We start from the raw sequence: 6,061 nt of genomic DNA, 5'->3' as shown, positions 1-6,061 counted from the left end.
GCAGCCCTTTTCTTTACTTTGCTTGAGCCTTTCATTTTCAGCCTCATTGGCTGGGGTGTGTGAAGGCTTAGGCAGCTGCAGGAGGGATGGGGGGGGGGCAAGTGTGGGCGTGGCGTGCTTTGTTTCTGCCTGTTCTCCATTGGTGAGAACAAATGGTCATGGTGCCTGGTGGCAGCTGGGAAATGGAGTCCAGCAGTGTGTCCAGCAGAGAAATAGCCCTCTTTGATAGATTCTTGATGTTTTATCAGCTTTGATGGGCTACTATTGAGCCTCTCTGGCAATCCTCTGAATTGTTTTATTATCTCATTTTTTTTTCAGATGAGGAAATAAAGCCTGAAAGATGTCATGCAGAAGTAACAGGAGGGAGGTGATTTGATTTCAGAATGTCTGGTCACATACAACACACAAACGCAACACACACACAACACACAGTATACACACAACACGTACAAACCATGTGTGTGCGTGGATGCGCGCGCGCGTGCGCGCGCGCGCACACACACACACACACACACACACACACACACCAAAGAGAACTTACAGCTGCAGGCGGACCCCTTCAACTCATCTTGTTTACTGAGAGGTTACTGTGTGCTGAATGCTGTGATGTCTGTTTCCCAACATCATAATATCCATTTTCTTCTTCCTGTGCCAAGACTACTCTATAAATCTTCATAAATTTGAATTATTTCTAGTCTCCTGTGTGCCTCTTCAGACTGTTTTTCTGAAAAAAGGCTTCCACGAATGGCCCTTTTCTGAGCTATGCTAATACTGGCCCCAATTCTTTTTTTTTTCCTTTTTGGTTTTTCAAGACAGGGTTTCTCTGTAGCTTTGGAAACCTGTCCTGGAACTTGTAGACCAGGCTGGCCTTGAACTCACACTTTGGAGTGCTGGGATTAAAGGAGTGCGCCACCACCGCCAGGCAACTGGTCCCAATTCTAAGACCTAGTAGGAAGAAGAGTATAAGTATGAGAAAATCCTTTCTTCTTAATAAAAAAATTTGCATTTATTAATTTGTTCTCCTCCCTCTGCATGTGTGCATATGCAGTCAAGTGTGCCATAGTGCACATGTGGAGGTCAGAGGACAGCTTACTGGAGTTGTGCCTCTCTTTCCACCATGAGGGTCTGGGGGATTGAACTTGGGTCCCTGGACTTGGCTATAAGCACCTTTGCCTGCTGAGCCGTCTCTGATGCCCTTTTCCTTTTCTTTTAACTTTCTAGGGTTACATCTTAGGAAAAGGACATACAGTCTTTACATTTTAAATAAGATGACCAGGCCTCAGGGTGGCCACCTTCCTAAGGAGAGACTGAGGAACTCCTGGTTTTAAAAACCAGTTCCACTCTGACCTCTTCCTCCTAGAACAGGAAGATAGATGCGGGAAATCTGTTCCCTTCCATCTACTCTTTTGAGGAAGATAAGATGAGGATATACAAGGTCAGGAAGACAGGTTTTTCTTCATCTGCTGCTTGGCTTGGTTTTGGTGTACCAGGGGCTGAGCATGGGGGAGAGATGGGGTGGGGGAGCCCTCTAAACCCTAGTCAGGCTGGATGTGCCGCAATGGGCACTGGGGGATTAGGTTTGTGAGACTGTGCCAGGCATGCCATGCAGGAGACAATCTCAGTGAAGTTTGGGACACAGGCTGCTGCTAGGGAGAGTCCTTATTGTCAGAACTTAAGGGTGTGTGTGTGTGTGTGTGTGTGTGTGTGTGTGTGTGTGTGGTCTCCCTGCAGTTGTAGGAAGAGCATAGGCAACAAACCAGAGTATCATCTAGGGCATAGTTAGGAGGGAATCATCTGGCCACAGAGGCTGTCACTTTAGGGATCTTCCATCTCTTGCCGTATCTCACCATGCCAATTCCAGAGTAGCAAAGAGGAGAAAGAGGAGAGGAGAGGAAAGGAGGGGAGAGGAGGGGAGAGGGAAGGAGAGGAGAGGTGGGAAGGGGAAGGGAGAGGAGGGATGAAGGGAGGAGGGGAAAACAGAGGAGGAGGGAAAGGAGAGGAGGGGGAGGAAGGAGGAAACTTTGCCTACTTAGAACTAGATTGGGAATGGTGAGAACAGGGATCAGGGAATAACAGGTGCCACAGAAAGAGCTTTGAATAAGAATAAAAACTGCAAGTAAATCTCCCTGAGTCCCAAAGAACCCAGATGAGAACGCTCTAATAACCAACAGTGACTGGGAGGTTACGGCCTCAGACTGGGTTTGTTTAGGCAGCCTGCTACCCAGCAGGAGAAGGCGGGTTCGACGGAGCACAGTTGGTAGCAGTTATTGGAAAAATAAAACTATTCCAGGTTTATAACCCAGTGAGCCGGAGCTCCATATTAAATCAGCTTTACACTCATCCATTTAGCTTACTATTTGCCAAGCTTCTCGTCTTTGCCAGACAATGCTCTTGGCACAGGCAATTCCAAGGAGCTTACCCTGGTGGGAGACAGACCAGTTAAAAAAAGTAACTGTTGAGTGTGCCGACTGCTATGAGATAGGATGCCCAAGGGGGCATGGAGGCGAGAGGGACCCAGTCATGTTGTGCTTGCCAGGGGAGAGCTTCTAAAGACTTCTGGGTCTTGAAGAAGGGGGTTGCTAGGCAGCTGCATTAGGGGGGGCATCCACGTCTAAAGGCCCAGATGCATGAATGAGAGCACTAGAGAGATGAGCAGTTTCCATGGTGAAGACGGAGTTCCTCTTTTCATTTGGCCACCTCTGCCCAGCTGGACTGTAAATTCCTCCAAGGAAAGGCAAGGTGAAGTTTGGTGTCTCAGGTTGGTGAGCATTAGGTGTGTAAAAAGTGCTTTTCACAGAAGCTTATCTGACTGAAGTAGCATGATTCTCAGGGCTTGGAGAACCCTGCGGAGTGAGTTAGGTAGATGGTTCTGTAAGTAGCTTGGTTGAGTCAGTCTCTTGTCTCCAACTTTAGCTTCGTCCATATATGTAAGAAAGGCGACCAGATGACTTCTAAAGTTACCCCAGAAACGGTCTGAATTCACAATTTGTGAGGCAAAAGCAATGGACTCAAATTTCAGGAGGCTTGGTCCCCGGTATTAGCTCTGCCATCTCTTAAGTACATGACCCACACTCTCTGCCCCCAGGCCTAAGTTTCCCTATCTGTAAAATGCAGGAGTGACACACTTATCTCCAAAGTCTTACAGTTCCAGCCTCCTCTCTCTCTCTACAGTGAGTTCAGGACACTTTGTCACGGCCTAGTGTCCTTGCTCAGTGAAGCTTTTCCCTCCTCAATATTCTTCAGACACATTTCCCAACTCTATGGGGTAGGGAAGGGAGATTAGGGCCAAGAGAGGGTATCTGAGAGAGGCCATGAATATTTATAACAGATGCTCCCACCAGAGGACACATTAAGTCTCGCAGCATAACAAAACTGAATTACCATGAAATAAACTTTCTTAATTAAACCAATTAAATTTCTTCCCAGTATGTAATTTAGAAACTCTGATAAACCCTGGTTGAAAAGGTTTGCTTAGCCTTAAGCTGCCCGAGAAAGCAGGAACATCTGGTTGTTGGTGGTGGAAAGGCCTGTTTAGGCTCCAGGCCAGAGGGCCCTCACTACGGAGCTATCCATGGTCCTGAAATCGTCTTTGCCTTCCGGCCTCAATAAAGGCCTACAGCAGGCCAGGTCCTCACGGTGCTTAGAGGATGCACTATTTGAGGACAGTCTTTGACTCTAGGCACTGTGAACTTTCCTACTTCCTTCAACTAACTGCAGCCACTCAGAAATTAACCCTATAGGTCCCCCACCCTCACAAATTCACTAGTTCAATTCTATAAACCTGTGGTTGTCAGGATTTGGTATGTAGACACTGGGGTCACAGGCCGAGCAAGAGAAAGTTCCTTTCCTCAAAGGGTTTCTGGACTTCCAGAAGATGGCATGAAAGTGAGCGGGTATGTTAGAGTGTCACGGTGATATTGATGGAGCCTATGTGGGGCCCAGAGCACTTGCCTAGGAGAAGGTACCATTCACAGAGCAACAAGCCTTAAGTTGAAACATTCCTTGGCTGGCTGGGACAGGGCATGCCTTTTAATCCCAGCACCCAGAAGTCAGAGAGAGAGAAATCTCTTTAAGTTCAAGCTCAGCCTGCTCTACAGTGCAAGTTCCCAGCCATTCAGGGCTACACAATGAGAACCTGTCTGGGAAAAAAAAGCATTTCTTTTACATTAATTTACTTATTTGTATATGGATGGACATTATCATGTAACACCTTATGTGGCGATCCGAAGGCACTGGCAAGAGAATATTTGCTCCTTCTACCCTGTGAGTCCTGGGGATCAACCTCAGGTCATCAGGCTTGGTGGGAAGTGGTTTTACCCACTGCGCCTTTTCACCCACTTGGATTCTTTTTCCCAGAGTGTTTAGTCTGGAACACTGGAGAAGAACAAGAAATAAAATATGGATCTTGGGTTGAGTTCTGTTCTAGTGTGATTTGTTTTGCTTTGATAAAACACCTTGACCAAAACCAGCTTGGGGAGGAAAGTTATTTGGCCGACACTTCCCAATTATAGTCCAACACTGAGAAAAGTCAAGACAGGACCCCAAGCAGGAGCAGAGGCAGGAGCCATGGAGGAGTACTGCTTGCTGACTTGTTCCCCATGACTTGCTCAGCCTGCTTTCTTATACCCACCAGAACCACTTGCTCAGAAGTGGTTCTACCCACAGTGGGCTGAGTTTTCCAATATCAATTATTAATCAAGAAAATGCCCTTAAAGGCTTGCCCACAGGCGAATTTGATGGAGTCAATTCCTCAGTTTAGCTTCTCTTTTCTCAGGGCTATAGTTTGTGTTTGTTGACAAAAGTTGGCAAAAATACAGCCATTACGGTCTCTATTCCCATTTGCCTTCTGTGGCTGAGTGGCCTTGGGCTTGTCGTTCCTGCTTCTAGCACTGCCAATTGCCTTCTTACACAATGGGGAAGTATTTTGGAGATAATCAGGAGAGACACTGATGAGAAAATGGTTTGTAGGCTAAAATGAGGCAGTGTATGGTAAGTGTCATTATTCCTCCTATGTAGAGTTTGATGTAGAAAGTGAAGCCCTGGATTATGGTAGAGCTACTTTCCTGAGCAACCTCTCTCTCTCTCTCTCTCTCTCTCTCTCTCTCTCTCTCTGTCTCTGTCTGTCTGTCTGTCTGTCTGTCTGTCTCTCTCTCTCTCTCTCTCTCTCTCTCTCACTAAGGGTTGAACTTAGAGGTTCTTACATATTAGACAAGTGTCCTACTACTGAGCTATATATCCAACTGTCCTTTTACTTTCAGTTTTGGGCCAGGATCTAGTTAAATTTCCCAGGCTGCCCTTGAACTTATTCTGTAGCTCAGGCAGGTCTTAGACTTGTCCTGCCTCAGCCTCCTGAGAAACTGGAATTACCGGCCTATGTCTCCAAGCCTGTCACCTTGCTCTCTTTTCTTAGAATTGAATGATACTTCTCTGCTCTATACAGAAACTGTATGAAATAAAGAAATAACTATACCAATAACATGGTAGATGGAAACAAAGACTGCAGTTGTAACCTTGGATGGGGATCACTGAGTGGGAGTCAAGATTGGCACTATTATCGTAAACTTACATCAGTACCTTGAATTGGTTTGCAGAGTAGTCACAACAATTATCTCGTCCAAAAGCTCTGTGAGCCAGTGGTGAGTCTACCCATAGATGATATGTTTCCTCATATCAAACTTGAGGAAACAGACCTCAAGAAAGGATGAGTCCAAAAGCTGAATCTCAACAGCCAGGTCACCTTTCTTTCTAGATAACCCCCCAGTTTCCTAGTTTTCAGAACTCTATCTTCCTCCCTGAAGGCTAATTTAGAAGATTGATTGAAGTCAGATTCTCTTTGTCTTTGCCTTTTCTTGAGGGATATCGCTGGCCTTCTGCCCCACTCAATGTTTATCTGAGAATCTGCTAGAGTTGGGGTGGTGATCTCACTGCATGGGATGCCCTCAAACATCCATAACTAATCTACATGCACCCCTTCCTTTGTTTAAGGAAGCTTAGACAGACAGCTGGCAGTTTTCGTGCTCCATCTATCCAGATTGTCTCAGTTCAACCATGATTTCATCTG

The sequence above is a fragment of the Arvicola amphibius genome, chromosome 6 (assembly GCF_903992535.2).
Source record: "Arvicola amphibius chromosome 6, mArvAmp1.2, whole genome shotgun sequence".
NCBI classification, from domain to species: domain Eukaryota; kingdom Metazoa; phylum Chordata; class Mammalia; order Rodentia; family Cricetidae; genus Arvicola; species Arvicola amphibius.
This window is presented reverse-complemented; position numbering follows the sequence as displayed.